This window comes from Paramisgurnus dabryanus, chromosome 9 (genome assembly GCF_030506205.2).
Source record: "Paramisgurnus dabryanus chromosome 9, PD_genome_1.1, whole genome shotgun sequence".
NCBI classification, from domain to species: Eukaryota; Metazoa; Chordata; class Actinopteri; order Cypriniformes; family Cobitidae; genus Paramisgurnus; species Paramisgurnus dabryanus.
Window position 1 is genome coordinate 1,524,218 of NC_133345.1, and position 14,230 is coordinate 1,538,447.

Here is a 14,230-nt window from a genome sequence, read left to right on the forward strand (position 1 = left end):
TAATAGGTTAAGGCTTAAAACAAGTAAAAATATCTGCCAGTGGGGTAAGAAAAATAAACCTAAATTGAGTTTATTATTGAATTAAGTTGAAACTAGAATTAAGTTTATTTTTCTTACCCCGCTGGCAGATATTTTTTATTTGTTTTAAATATAAACCTGTTGATTTTTATAATTTATTTCAATTATTACAAAGTATGCGATCTGATTTTTTTAATCGCGGTGTTTCTTTTATTCCTCGTTTCTTTTCCGTGCATTTGCTTTATTTATTTATTTTTGCTTGTTGCATTTAAATGCACATTTGATTTGTTGCCACATTATTATGTGTTAATGTATTTTTTAACATGTTTATCAACAAAAAGTGCGTTATTATAATTAATTATATAGCTGTGAAATATATACAAGAATTCCCAGCAAAAACAAAACGTTTTTATAACAATTTTCTATTACAATACATAATATCTTAAGCCACTTTGCTTACCAAGTAAATGTATCTCCATTTAAGCATTGTCAGATATTCACTAGAAAACAAGACAAAAACAGTAAGTAAGATATTAATTTACTTTTTTCTTTCAAACATAAATTTACAGACGGCTGGAAATTTTTAATAAAATAACTAGCCATACCTATTCGGGTCTGCTCCCGTTTGCTGTGATGACGGGGGACTTAGTCCAAAGCACATTTTGAGGAATACTTACACATTTTACTTCTTATTTCTTTGAAATTAATTATGCATACACTATGGATTAAAAATGTCCCGACTGCGAACCTGATAAAACCCAGGTAAAAAGCAAATACAAATAAACCATTTTGATTTAGCAAAAGTTTACAAATAAATGCACTCCTTGCACACAACAAGCACGTCTAGTTACCATTCATATTTTGCGTGATTTAAGTTTCGTCGCATACATTTTGGAAGGCACACGATAAAAACAAAATAAGGCTTTTAATGTATGCCGACCTCATTCTCCGTTGAGGGCTTATCAATCATAATAAACGCTGTTAACTCTTCTCATTGAATGGTCTAAATCCAATGCTGGTAAAGAAATCAAATGTGCATTTAAACGCAACAAGCAAGCCGTAAAGCAATGGATGCAGGCAAACAAACGAGGAATAGCACATACACCACGATTAGATCATCGGGTCGCATACTTTGGAATTAATAAGAAATAATTATTCAGTCTAAAGAAATAAGAAGTAAAATGTCTAAGTATTTCTCCAAATGTGCACACTCATTACAATAAACGGGAGCAGACACGAATAGTTATGTATGTCTCGTTATTTTATTTAAAATTGATAAGCTGTCTAACATATGATATATTTTGATAATACGAAATGCTAAAAAAATAATATAACACCAATCGACAATATCTGTTATTGTTATTTTTACAAGTAAATTCATGTGTAGGAGAAAACAAAGCAGCTGTCAGTCCATACTATATTGAGTGGCCATCGTAGTGGTGCAACCTGAACGATGTTTTCCCTACTTCCGGTCAAAGCCGCCATTTTGTGAAATAGGCATATAGGTGACGCTGGAGCACGCGGCCATTGTCTCTGTTCAACAAAACAAGTATATATATACACATACGCATATTTTTCCTCAATCAATCACCGAATACAAGGTGCAATTCGATGCCAACTGACCCTTCTCTCTGGTTTCATGTTTGTAAGGAAAATTAAGGGGGAAATTACGATAGCATTTCAGCCAAACATTCATTCGTGCCACGCTGCTTTTCTTTGAACGAAAAAAAACCCTCTGCTCCCCCTACACAATTTCTTCTCCTGTTATTTTATGCTTAAAACAAGCAAATAAATCTGACTACAGGGTAAGAAAAAATTTGTGAACTTTTCCCATAAACACTTAATTCAAGAAAAATTGTCCCACCCCACTGGCCATTTTTTATCCACAATACACATTCGATGGCTGCAGGCCAGGGGCGATTCCAGGATTTTATAAATGGGGGGGCACAGGGGGGACCAAGAACCAGTCAGGGGGGGCCAATCAGAAAATTCAAATGAAAATAAATACTGGTTTAGAAAATATTAAGCAAGGTTCCCAAAATCTTGTGCAATGCCACGTGCTCTAATATAGATGGTATTAATTTTTTGTATTTTGCATGGATTAGACATCACAGTTCTGTTCCAGAATAGTTCACTTTAAATAAATTGTCATAATTTACTCGTCCTAAAGTTATTTCAAACATGTATGAGTTTTTCTTCTGCTGAACACAAAATAAAATATTTTGAAGAATCTTAGTAGCCAGAAAGTTGATGAACCCCATTGACTGCCATGTTATTTTGTTCCTACATATGAAGTCAATGGGATCCATCAACTGATTTTGATTACCGACATTCTTAACTCTTTTCTTTTTTGTGTTCAGCAGAAGAAAGAAACTCATACAGGTTTGAAACAAGTTTAGGTATATGACCATTTAAATTAAGTGAACTATTCCTTTAAGTAGGTTATCTAAATTACACAGAGTTGCGTGTAGCTGGTATTAGTTAACGTTCTGACATATCAGGATTTTGGGAAAATTTTAGCCCTACTTAAAAATGTGTTTTTCTACTCTGTCTGATCTGACTTTCATTGTTTATTATTTTTATTTTAACACAACTGGATGCTATTTTTAGATATTATCTGTTCTGTTGTCAGACATAAAGAAAGAGTTTAAAATAGCGACTAAACACGACCCAATAACACCTTGTGTTTAATCCAACCAGCTGTTACTTTATACTGCTAAAATCCTGATTTAAATGCGACATTGTCTGATACAATTTACATTGAAGAGCTGATACGAGGTGATTTCGGATTACCTGTGCGTCTCATGCAGGGTTGCTCTTCTCATCTGATTGTGTTTATGAGCACTTTTAATTTTAAATTAAAATAGCTTTTTAGTTTAATTGTAGATCGCGTATAGCGCAGACAATTCAGCGCAAATTCAAAAATATCAGAGAATACTGTTACGCGTGCACGCGCAAACCGCACCATAGGGAGAGAGAGAGCTCGTGCACAGAGAACTGGTGTGTGTCTGTGTGGGAAAACACTACTAACCTTTAAGTCGTGCTACTCGATCAACAGTCTTCTCTGTCAGTAACATCTGTTGACTGTTAACTTTTACGTGAAAAGACAAGTACACGGAGGAACCCAGGTGGAAAACACCGCCAACTTTTAGCTCCTTCACTCAGTGTCATGTAAGAGAGGCACTGTCGAGGTTTCCCCACGCAGCAGTGAGAAAGCGTGCACGCGAGCGAGAGAGAGAGAGGCGCTGCTGAGCGCTTGCAAAAGCGAACAAAGCCGTTTTAAATAGTAAAATAAAATGTAAATGCTTATCATGTGAAATCTATTTGATTTGTGTTGATTTGTGCCTGTGTTGAGTCTGTGGCGGGTTGCCCGCTCCTTCTTCGCGTTCGCACGAGTCTCAAATCAAACAGTGATTGACAACTGGTCCAAAGGTGCGGTGGGTGTCTTGGTGTCTCTTTCCTCCTGTTTAAAAACGCGTAACTACTGTGCTCGCTTCGTCTTCGCGGGAGTCTCAAATCAAAAAGTGATTGACAGCTCTCTGGTCCAATGGTGCGGTGGACATTTTCAGGTTGACAGTAAATCTAGCTGGCCCAATGAGATTGGAGGGGGGGCACCAGGGGGGGCCAATCATATTCCAAGGGGGGGCGGTGCCACCCCATGCCCCCCCTCTAGACACGCCCCTGCTGCAGGCACCATTGTCTTTGTTCAACGCAAACAATTCTGTTGCGTTTTTCTTTGAACGAAGTGCTCCGCCTAGATAATTTGACCCATATTCACATGGGTTTGTTTCTCGTTTTTTTTCTTTGAGAACAATCTATATAGCGCCTTCCACAATCGTTTTGGTGTTAGCTTTACGTAAAATAGAAACACAGAAAAGTACTGAGCGATGGAGAGACCACGAACGCGGAACGTATTATGGACCACGGACTGGCAAACACACTGGCAACCACGCACTAAAGAAGCAAACTCTGATTTTAAACTCACCTTATTTGTCCCCGGAAAGCGCCAGAGTCGATGCACGGAGTGGACGGAACAAGCCTCGCTTCCATAGCCGAAGGTCAAAAATCCATTTAAACGTGTAGTCCCCGGTGTCCACTCGATCTTACCCAAAAAGCCGAGAAGCGATACCGCAATGGCATCCGGAGAAGGCGCTGGCTGTCGGGATGGAGGTTAGCGGGTCAGAGGTCCGGCACTGAAGGTCTGCGTTCATTATTCACCGTGTGCATTTCACTCTATATCCACTTTCTAATGTATAGCACTTGATAAGGATTAACAGTTTAAAAACAGAAATGCAAGACATCAGAAAATACATTTATTTTTTACTTTCATAACATGAGAGGTGTCATACAATAACAAATATGAGCTTTAAAATCACATTCCTAAGTTAAAAATATACATAAAAATAGATATATGGATCATTACACAAATCACTACTCAAAGGACCTATGTTAAATAACTGCTTCAATATTAATTAACAATAACATTTGGCCAAGGCAGTCCTTGTAAATAGACATATAAATAGACAAATAAAATCATGACATATATGCCGTAGAGCCTGAGATAGAGAAAAATAATAAGGAATTCTGCTTTTACTACCATCTCAGAAATATTGCCAGAATTAGAGGTTTTGTCTCAAGACAGGACTTAGAGAAACTTGTTCATGCTTTCATCACCAGCAGGGCCGATTATTGCAATGGTCAATGGATTTAAAAAGTACTGTTTCTTGTTTAAAAACCACTTCATGGCTACAATACATGACAGATATGCTAATCGAATATGAAACCGATTACTCGGATCAATAGGATCAGGTCATTTAGAAAAAACAAGGGTTCACTCAAAACAAGGTGCCTCAGCATTCAGTTATTATCAGCTTTCAGAAGAGATCAGATGTGCTTCAACAGTAGACACTTTTAAATCTAGATTAAAAACACATCAGTTTAACTTTGCATTTACTGAATGATTTAAAACAGTACGAATAAAACAGTACAAAAGAATAAAACAGTATGAACCTTACCTGTTATAAAGGGAATGAAGCTTACGGTATGGTGCTTACCTGCAGAAATAAATAAAGTACAATAAGAACACACAGAACTTCAATTTTCAAAATTATTTTAACATTAAATGATGATTATTTTACTGGTTTACCTGTTTGTGATTACCACAGGATCCCGTCACCTGGCTGCGGTCTTCATTTGGTGAACGGTTCTTCACTCATAATTGACCTATACAAGAAATAGAGAAGAATAATAAGCAATTCTGCTTTTACATGTAGATGTGTGCCCCAAGAACACAGACACACCGGCTCCAAAAAGTTTAAACAGTACACATTTCTGTTATTTTAATGTGGCAAATGTGTCAGCTTTAAAAGAAGCATACATTACCTTTTAAAGAGGAAATACCTTTTGCATGAAATACCTTTACTCCCAGCATAAGCAAGCAATTTTCAAAATGCTTTTAAAAGTAAATAGTGATTATTTTACTTGTTTACCTGTTTGTGATTACCATGGAATCCTGTCACCATCATTTTTAAGCTTGTAAAGCAAATAATGAAATATTGACTTAGTAGGAAAAAATATTTTGGAAGTATCGTGATAAATGATGAAGAAAATATTTTGCAACGTGATGGTTAGCACACGGTTGATGGTACCTATTAAATTCCATCATATTTTTTTATTCCTACTATGGAAGTCAATGGTGACTATCTGCTGTGGGTTTACCATCATTCCTCAAAATACCTTCTTTTGTGTTACTCAGAAAAAAACTAATCCTCGTGTTGTTGTAAGCCTGTATGCATGAGTAAATGATGACAGAATTATCATCATAAATTGAAATATCCCTTTAAACTGTATTTCCCCCCTTAAACCTAAACTTATTTTCCTACAGCAAGTCATTTAGGTAATCAAGAAAATACTTTACCCGTTGTCTTTGTGAGTTAAACAAATACAGCTACGCTTCCAGGTCTGTCGACGTTGCTGTGGTTTTTCGACAGCTGTAGTATGAAGGGTAGCGAATGAATGAATACATTGCAAAAAATCATTTCTTACTTGTTATTTCGAACTGTTTTAACTATACAAATATCTAGAAAGTCTTAAAATAAGATGCATTTTTTGATGAGCAAAATGCCCTAAGAAAATAAACCTAGCCTTTAGGGAGAAAAAACTCAGAATTTGGGCTTAAAACAAGCAAATAAATCTGCCAAAGGGGTAAGAAACAAATCTAGATATAAACACTTAATTCAAGAAAAATTGTCGTAGCCCATTGGCAGATTTGTTGGCTGGTTTAATGTACATGCATGTACAATATTTCAATTTGTCTTGTATTTATTAGCATTTTGTATTGCCCAACGCTGTCTAGGTTGTTTAACTGTTGTCATTTTCTTATAAAAGCCTTTATAATTTATTAGTTTGGATGATTGCCATTCCCGAGAACCTCTTATATTGGAAGTAAAAGAATCATCTAAGCATTATTTTGTGCTCTTAGACATGTAGCCGTTTGATTGTGGTTCTATTTAATGGCTAGTCTATTCGTTTGGAATGGTCAAACGGCTATTAGATTTTCACTGACAGCCCAAATTAAGCCTTGTTTTAGCCTAGACACTTATTCGCTGTCTATTAAAAGTTATGTAGTCGTTGAATAGCCGCTTTTTTGATGACTAATGTATTCTTGGGCCGTGGTTAGACGTCTCTTGGATTTTACGTAAAACGACAAGCGAATCTATTTTTAACACAAAGGTCAGGGGAGAGCGCGAACGCAGTCCCCCACTATCAGAAATTTTGCAGTCGAGATTCCCACATTTGGGGAATTCGCAAAGGGTCAGCCCAACCGGAGTGCAATGGCTGAGCCTCGCCCTGGGTGAACCACCTTCATGATCATGGTGTCTCCCCTGCCAGGTAAGTATGAGCGACACCCTTTGAGGCCAGACGGCCGCATCTTCCTGTGACCGATCACATCGACGGCGCCCCCGGAGGCCGTCCGACTAACATTTCATTTACTGTGTGTGACCAGGTGGAAAGCGCACGAAGCCACGTCTGAGACCAAACATTCTTCGAGATCTACCCTGTTTTTATTCCGTTTCCAGCCCGGTTGAACCGTGTAGAGTGAAATATGTGAAACAATTTAAATCAAATGGATTTAAATTGCGCATTCAAATATATGGTTTCGTTATTACAAAGTAACTTTACGTGGAATAGAAACAAAGAAATGTACAGAGCAATCAAGAAACAACGAAAGCATAGCAATTTTAGAACGTGGATAAATAAAAACACAGGGCTCAATGACTTACCCGTTGTCGTTGTGAGTTAAACAAGTACAGCTATGCTTCCAGGTCTGTCGACGTTGCTGTGGTGTTTCGACAGCTGTAGTATGAAGGGTAGTGAAAAAAGTTTTCAGGTGTTTTTAACATTCCAATCGGTCTCGTTCGCTTTTGTTGCGCCTTCAGCTGTGTCGAGGATGTTTAATTCGTCCTCGTATCACCTCCGCAAACTTGTAAAGAAAAAAATTAAATACATTACAAAAACATTTCTTTATCAGCGTGTTCATTTCCACGCAAGCTTTTCGTTAAACCAATAAAGCCAACGAAACCACAGCAATTTTAAAACACACGGATTAGAAAAAACACCGTCACTCACGCACAAAAGAAGCAAATTCTTTTTTTATACTTGACTTATTTATCCCCGAGATGGGGAGCGCACCATTCATGGAAACACTGCAATACCATGTTGATGCATGGAGTGGAAGGAGCAAGCTCCGCTTCCATTTCCGAAGGTCAAAAATCCATTTAACATATAGTCCCCGGATAGGAGACGTATCAGACATTAAACTGATAAGAACAGATACTACACTTGATCTTAGCCAAAAGGCCGAGAAGCGATACCGGAATAGACGCAGCCAAAGGGGGAGCCGGCGAAGGCGCTGGCTTTTGGGGTGGAGGCTAGCGGGCATTTAACTCTATACGTTCTCATTGTATAACCCAGAGGTAGAACGTTGAGCTAGCAAATCAGAAGTTCATGTTTTAATGCAGGATCTGATCCACGCTCATGAGAGAGAGAGAGAGAGAGAGAGAGAGAGAGAGAGAGAGAATTTAGAATTTTCAAAAAACCTTTATTACAAATTAAAACATTTTCATAACCTCAAATCAGAAAAAACAAAGAAAAAATATATATAGTAACGGAAATAACAAAAAAATAAGCCAACATAGGAGCAAAGAACAAATCATCTTCAATAACCAGACACAGAGCTCCTCCATAATACCAAATCAATTCAAAAGAAAGAAGATCATTCATTGCTTTAAAGTATCTAAAACCAATAAGGATTCTAGATTTAACTTATTTTAAAAACTGCTAATGTATCATGGCTTCCGGGTCTGTCAACGTTGCTGTGGTTTTTCGACAGCTGTAATATGAAGGGTAGAGTGAAAAAAAATATTTAAGTGTTTTGAACATCCCAATTTGTTCGTTTACTTAGTATTTTCTTAATGTTTTCGAGTTAAAAAATAATTCTTAAATCGAGATACATTTACTTAATAAGCAAAGTGGCTTAGAATTTAAGTCTTGTTTACTGAAATAAATTCTAAAATGTAATAGGTTAAGGCTTAAAACAAGTAAAAATATCTGCCAGTGGGGTAAGAAAAATAAACCTAAATTGAGTTTATTATTGAATTAAGTTGAAACTAGAATTAAGTTTATTTTTCTTACCCCGCTGGCAGATATTTTTTATTTGTTTTAAATATAAACCTGTTGATTTTTATAATTTATTTCAATTATTACAAAGTATGCGATCTGATTTTTTTAATCGCGGTGTTTCTTTTATTCCTCGTTTCTTTTCCGTGCATTTGCTTTATTTATTTATTTTTGCTTGTTGCATTTAAATGCACATTTGATTTGTTGCCACATTATTATGTGTTAATGTATTTTTTAACATGTTTATCAACAAAAAGTGCGTTATTATAATTAATTATATAGCTGTGAAATATATACAAGAATTCCCAGCAAAAACAAAACGTTTTTATAACAATTTTCTATTACAATACATAATATCTTAAGCCACTTTGCTTACCAAGTAAATGTATCTCCATTTAAGCATTGTCAGATATTCACTAGAAAACAAGACAAAAACAGTAAGTAAGATATTAATTTACTTTTTTCTTTCAAACATAAATTTACAGACGGCTGGAAATTTTTAATAAAATAACTAGCCATACCTATTCGGGTCTGCTCCCGTTTGCTGTGATGACGGGGGACTTAGTCCAAAGCACATTTTGAGGAATACTTACACATTTTACTTCTTATTTCTTTGAAATTAATTATGCATACACTATGGATTAAAAATGTCCCGACTGCGAACCTGATAAAACCCAGGTAAAAAGCAAATACAAATAAACCATTTTGATTTAGCAAAAGTTTACAAATAAATGCACTCCTTGCACACAACAAGCACGTCTAGTTACCATTCATATTTTGCGTGATTTAAGTTTCGTCGCATACATTTTGGAAGGCACACGATAAAAACAAAATAAGGCTTTTAATGTATGCCGACCTCATTCTCCGTTGAGGGCTTATCAATCATAATAAACGCTGTTAACTCTTCTCATTGAATGGTCTAAATCCAATGCTGGTAAAGAAATCAAATGTGCATTTAAACGCAACAAGCAAGCCGTAAAGCAATGGATGCAGGCAAACAAACGAGGAATAGCACATACAACACCACGATTAGATCATCGGGTCGCATACTTTGGAATTAATAAGAAATAATTATTCAGTCTAAAGAAATAAGAAGTAAAATGTCTAAGTATTTCTCCAAATGTGCACACTCATTACAATAAACGGGAGCAGACACGAATAGTTATGTATGTCTCGTTATTTTATTTAAAATTGATAAGCTGTCTAACATATGATATATTTTGATAATACGAAATGCTAAAAAAATAATATAACACCAATCGACAATATCTGTTATTGTTATTTTTACAAGTAAATTCATGTGTAGGAGAAAACAAAGCAGCTGTCAGTCCATACTATATTGAGTGGCCATCGTAGTGGTGCAACCTGAACGATGTTTTCCCTACTTCCGGTCAAAGCCGCCATTTTGTGAAATAGGCATATAGGTGACGCTGGAGCACGCGGCCATTGTCTCTGTTCAACAAAACAAGTATATATATACACATACGCATATTTTTCCTCAATCAATCACCGAATACAAGGTGCAATTCGATGCCAACTGACCCTTCTCTCTGGTTTCATGTTTGTAAGGAAAATTAAGGGGGAAATTACGATAGCATTTCAGCCAAACATTCATTCGTGCCACGCTGCTTTTCTTTGAACGAAAAAAAACCCTCTGCTCCCCCTACACAATTTCTTCTCCTGTTATTTTATGCTTAAAACAAGCAAATAAATCTGACTACAGGGTAAGAAAAAATTCGTGAACTTTTCCCATAAACACTTAATTCAAGAAAAATTGTCCCACCCCACTGGCCATTTTTTATCCACAATACACATTCGATGTCTGCAGGCACCATTGTCTTTGTTCAACGCAAACAATTCTGTTGCGTTTTTCTTTGAACGAAGTGCTCCGCCTAGATAATTTGACCCATATTCACATGGGTTTGTTTCTCGTTTTTTTTCTTTGAGAACAATCTATATAGCGCCTTCCACAATCGTTTTGGTGTTAGCTTTACGTAAAATAGAAACACAGAAAAGTACTGAGCGATGGAGAGACCACGAACGCGGAACGTATTATGGACCACGGACTGGCAAACAAACTGGCAACCACGCACTAAAGAAGCAAACTCTGATTTTAAACTCACCTTATTTGTCCCCGGAAAGCGCCAGAGTCGATGCACGGAGTGGACGGAACAAGCCTCGCTTCCATAGCCGAAGGTCAAAAATCCATTTAAACGTGTAGTCCCCGGTGTCCACTCGATCTCACCCAAAAAGCCGAGAAGCGATACCGCAATGGCATCCGGAGAAGGCGCTGGCTGTCGGGATGGAGGTTAGCGGGTCAGAGGTCCGGCACTGAAGGTCTGCGTTCATTATTCACCGTGTGCATTTCACTCTATATCCACTTTCTAATGTATAGCACTTGATAAGGATTAACAGTTTAAAAACAGAAATGCAAGACATCAGAAAATACATTTATTTTTTACTTTCATAACATGAGAGGTTTCATACAATAACAAATATGAGCTTTAAAATCACATTCCTAAGTTAAAAATATACATAAAAATAGATATATGGATCATTACACAAATCACTACTCAAAGGACCTATGTTAAATAACTGCTTCAATATTAATTAACAATAACATTTGGCCAAGGCAGTCCTTGTAAATAGACATATAAATAGACAAATAAAATCATGACATATATGCCGTAGAGCCTGAGATAGAGAAAAATAATAAGGAATTCTGCTTTTACTACCATCTCAGAAATATTGCCAGAATTAGAGGTTTTGTCTCAAGACAGGACTTAGAGAAACTTGTTCATGCTTTCATCACCAGCAGGGCCGATTATTGCAATGGTCAATGGATTTAAAAAGTACTGTTTCTTGTTTAAAAACCACTTCATGGCTACAATACATGACAGATATGCTAATCGAATATGAAACCGATTACTCGGATCAATAAGATCAGGTCATTTAGAAAAAACAAGGGTTCACTCAAAACAAGGTGCCTCAGCATTCAGTTATTATCAGCTTTCAGAAGAGATCAGATGTGCTTCAACAGTAGACACTTTTAAATCTAGATTAAAAACACATCAGTTTAACTTTGCATTTACTGAATGATTTAAAACAGTACGAATAAAACAGTACAAAAGAATAAAACAGTATGAACCTTACCTGTTATAAAGGGAATGAAGCTTACGGTATGGTGCTTACCTGCAGAAATAAATAAAGTACAATAAGAACACACAGAACTTCAATTTTCAAAATTATTTTAACATTAAATGATGATTATTTTACTGGTTTACCTGTTTGTGATTACCACAGGATCCCGTCACCTGGCTGCGGTCTTCATTTGGTGAACGGTTCTTCACTCATAATTGACCTATACAAGAAATAGAGAAGAATAATAAGCAATTCTGCTTTTACATGTAGATGTGTGCCCCAAGAACACAGACACACCGGCTCCAAAAAGTTTAAACAGTACACATTTCTGTTATTTTAATGTGGCAAATGTGTCAGCTTTAAAAGAAGCATACATTACCTTTTAAAGAGGAAATACCTTTTGCATGAAATACCTTTACTCCCAGCATAAGCAAGCAATTTTCAAAATGCTTTTAAAAGTAAATAGTGATTATTTTACTTGTTTACCTGTTTGTGATTACCATGGAATCCTGTCACCATCATTTTTAAGCTTGTAAAGCAAATAATGAAATATTGACTTAGTAGGAAAAATTATTTTGGAAGTATCGTGATAAATGATGAAGAAAATATTTTGCAAAGTGATGGTTAGCACACGGTTGATGGTACCTATTAAATTCCATCATATTTTTTTATTCCTACTATGGAAGTCAATGGTGACTATCTGCTGTGGGTTTACCATCATTCCTCAAAATACCTTCTTTTGTGTTACTCAGAAAAAAACTAATCCTCGTGTTGTTGTAAGCCTGTATGCATGAGTAAATGATGACAGAATTATCATCATAAATTGAAATATCCCTTTAAACTGTATTTCCCCCCTTAAACCTAAACTTATTTTCCTACAGCAAGTCATTTAGGTAATCAAGAAAATACTTTACCCGTTGTCTTTGTGAGTTAAACAAATACAGCTACGCTTCCAGGTCTGTCGACGTTGCTGTGGTTTTTCGACAGCTGTAGTATGAAGGGTAGCGAATGAATGAATACATTGCAAAAAATCATTTCTTACTTGTTATTTCGAACTGTTTTAACAATACAAATATCTAGAAAGTCTTAAAATAAGATGCATTTTTTGATGAGCAAAATGCCCTAAGAAAATAAACCTAGCCTTTAGGGAGAAAAAACTCAGAATTTGGGCTTAAAACAAGCAAATAAATCTGCCAAAGGGGTAAGAAACAAATCTAGATATAAACACTTAATTCAAGAAAAATTGTCGTAGCCCATTGGCAGATTTGTTGGCTGGTTTAATGTACATGCATGTACAATATTTCAATTTGTCTTGTATTTATTAGCATTTTGTATTGCCCAACGCTGTCTAGGTTGTTTAACTGTTGTCATTTTCTTATAAAAGCCTTTATAATTTATTAGTTTGGATGATTGCCATTCCCGAGAACCTCTTATATTGGAAGTAAAAGAATCATCTAAGCATTATTTTGTGCTCTTAGACATGTAGCCGTTTGATTGTGGTTCTATTTAATGGCTAGTCTATTCGTTTGGAATGGTCAAACGGCTATTAGATTTTCACTGACAGCCCAAATTAAGCCTTGTTTTAGCCTAGACACTTATTCGCTGTCTATTAAAAGTTATGTAGTCGTTGAATAGCCGCTTTTTTGATGACTAATGTATTCTTGGGCCGTGGTTAGACGTCTCTTGGATTTTACGTAAAACGACAAGCGAATCTATTTTTAACACAAAGGTCAGGGGAGAGCGCGAACGCAGTCCCCCACTATCAGAAATTTTGCAGTCGAGATTCCCACATTTGGGGAATTCGCAAAGGGTCAGCCCAACCGGAGTGCAATGGCTGAGCCTCGCCCTGGGTGAACCACCTTCATGATCATGGTGTCTCCCCTGCCAGGTAAGTATGAGCGACACCCTTTGAGGCCAGACGGCCGCATCTTCCTGTGACCGATCACATCGACGGCGCCCCCGGAGGCCGTCCGACTAACATTTCATTTACTGTGTGTGACCAGGTGGAAAGCGCACGAAGCCACGTCTGAGACCAAACATTCTTCGAGATCTACCCTGTTTTTATTCCGTTTCCAGCCCGGTTGAACCGTGTAGAGTGAAATATGTGAAACAATTTAAATCAAATGGATTTAAATTGCGCATTCAAATATATGGTTTCGTTATTACAAAGTAACTTTACGTGGAATAGAAACAAAGAAATGTACAGAGCAATCAAGAAACAACGAAAGCATAGCAATTTTAGAACGTGGATAAATAAAAACACAGGGCTCAATGACTTACCCGTTGTCGTTGTGAGTTAAACAAGTACAGCTATGCTTCCAGGTCTGTCGACGTTGCTGTGGTGTTTCGACAGCTGTAGTATGAAGGGTAGTGAAAAAAGTTTTCAGGTGTT

The 14,230-nt window shown here is 36.6% G+C and overlaps 3 non-coding genes across 3 annotated transcripts; all 3 read right to left on the reverse strand.

Annotated features, from left to right (window-relative positions):
* Positions 1–6,752: 6,752 nt before the first annotated feature.
* On the reverse strand, positions 6,753–6,917 carry LOC135753517 (U1 spliceosomal RNA). The gene has a single exon (XR_010533689.1). It is a non-coding gene; the product is annotated as a U1 spliceosomal RNA (small nuclear RNA).
* Positions 6,918–7,699: 782 nt separating this feature from the next.
* LOC135753459 (U2 spliceosomal RNA) lies at positions 7,700–7,890 on the reverse strand. The gene has a single exon (XR_010533646.1). It is a non-coding gene; the product is annotated as a U2 spliceosomal RNA (small nuclear RNA).
* A 5,679-nt stretch (positions 7,891–13,569) lies between these two features.
* Positions 13,570–13,734, reverse strand: LOC135753518 (U1 spliceosomal RNA). Its single transcript, XR_010533690.1, has one exon. It is a non-coding gene; the product is annotated as a U1 spliceosomal RNA (small nuclear RNA).
* Positions 13,735–14,230: the final 496 nt, after the last annotated feature.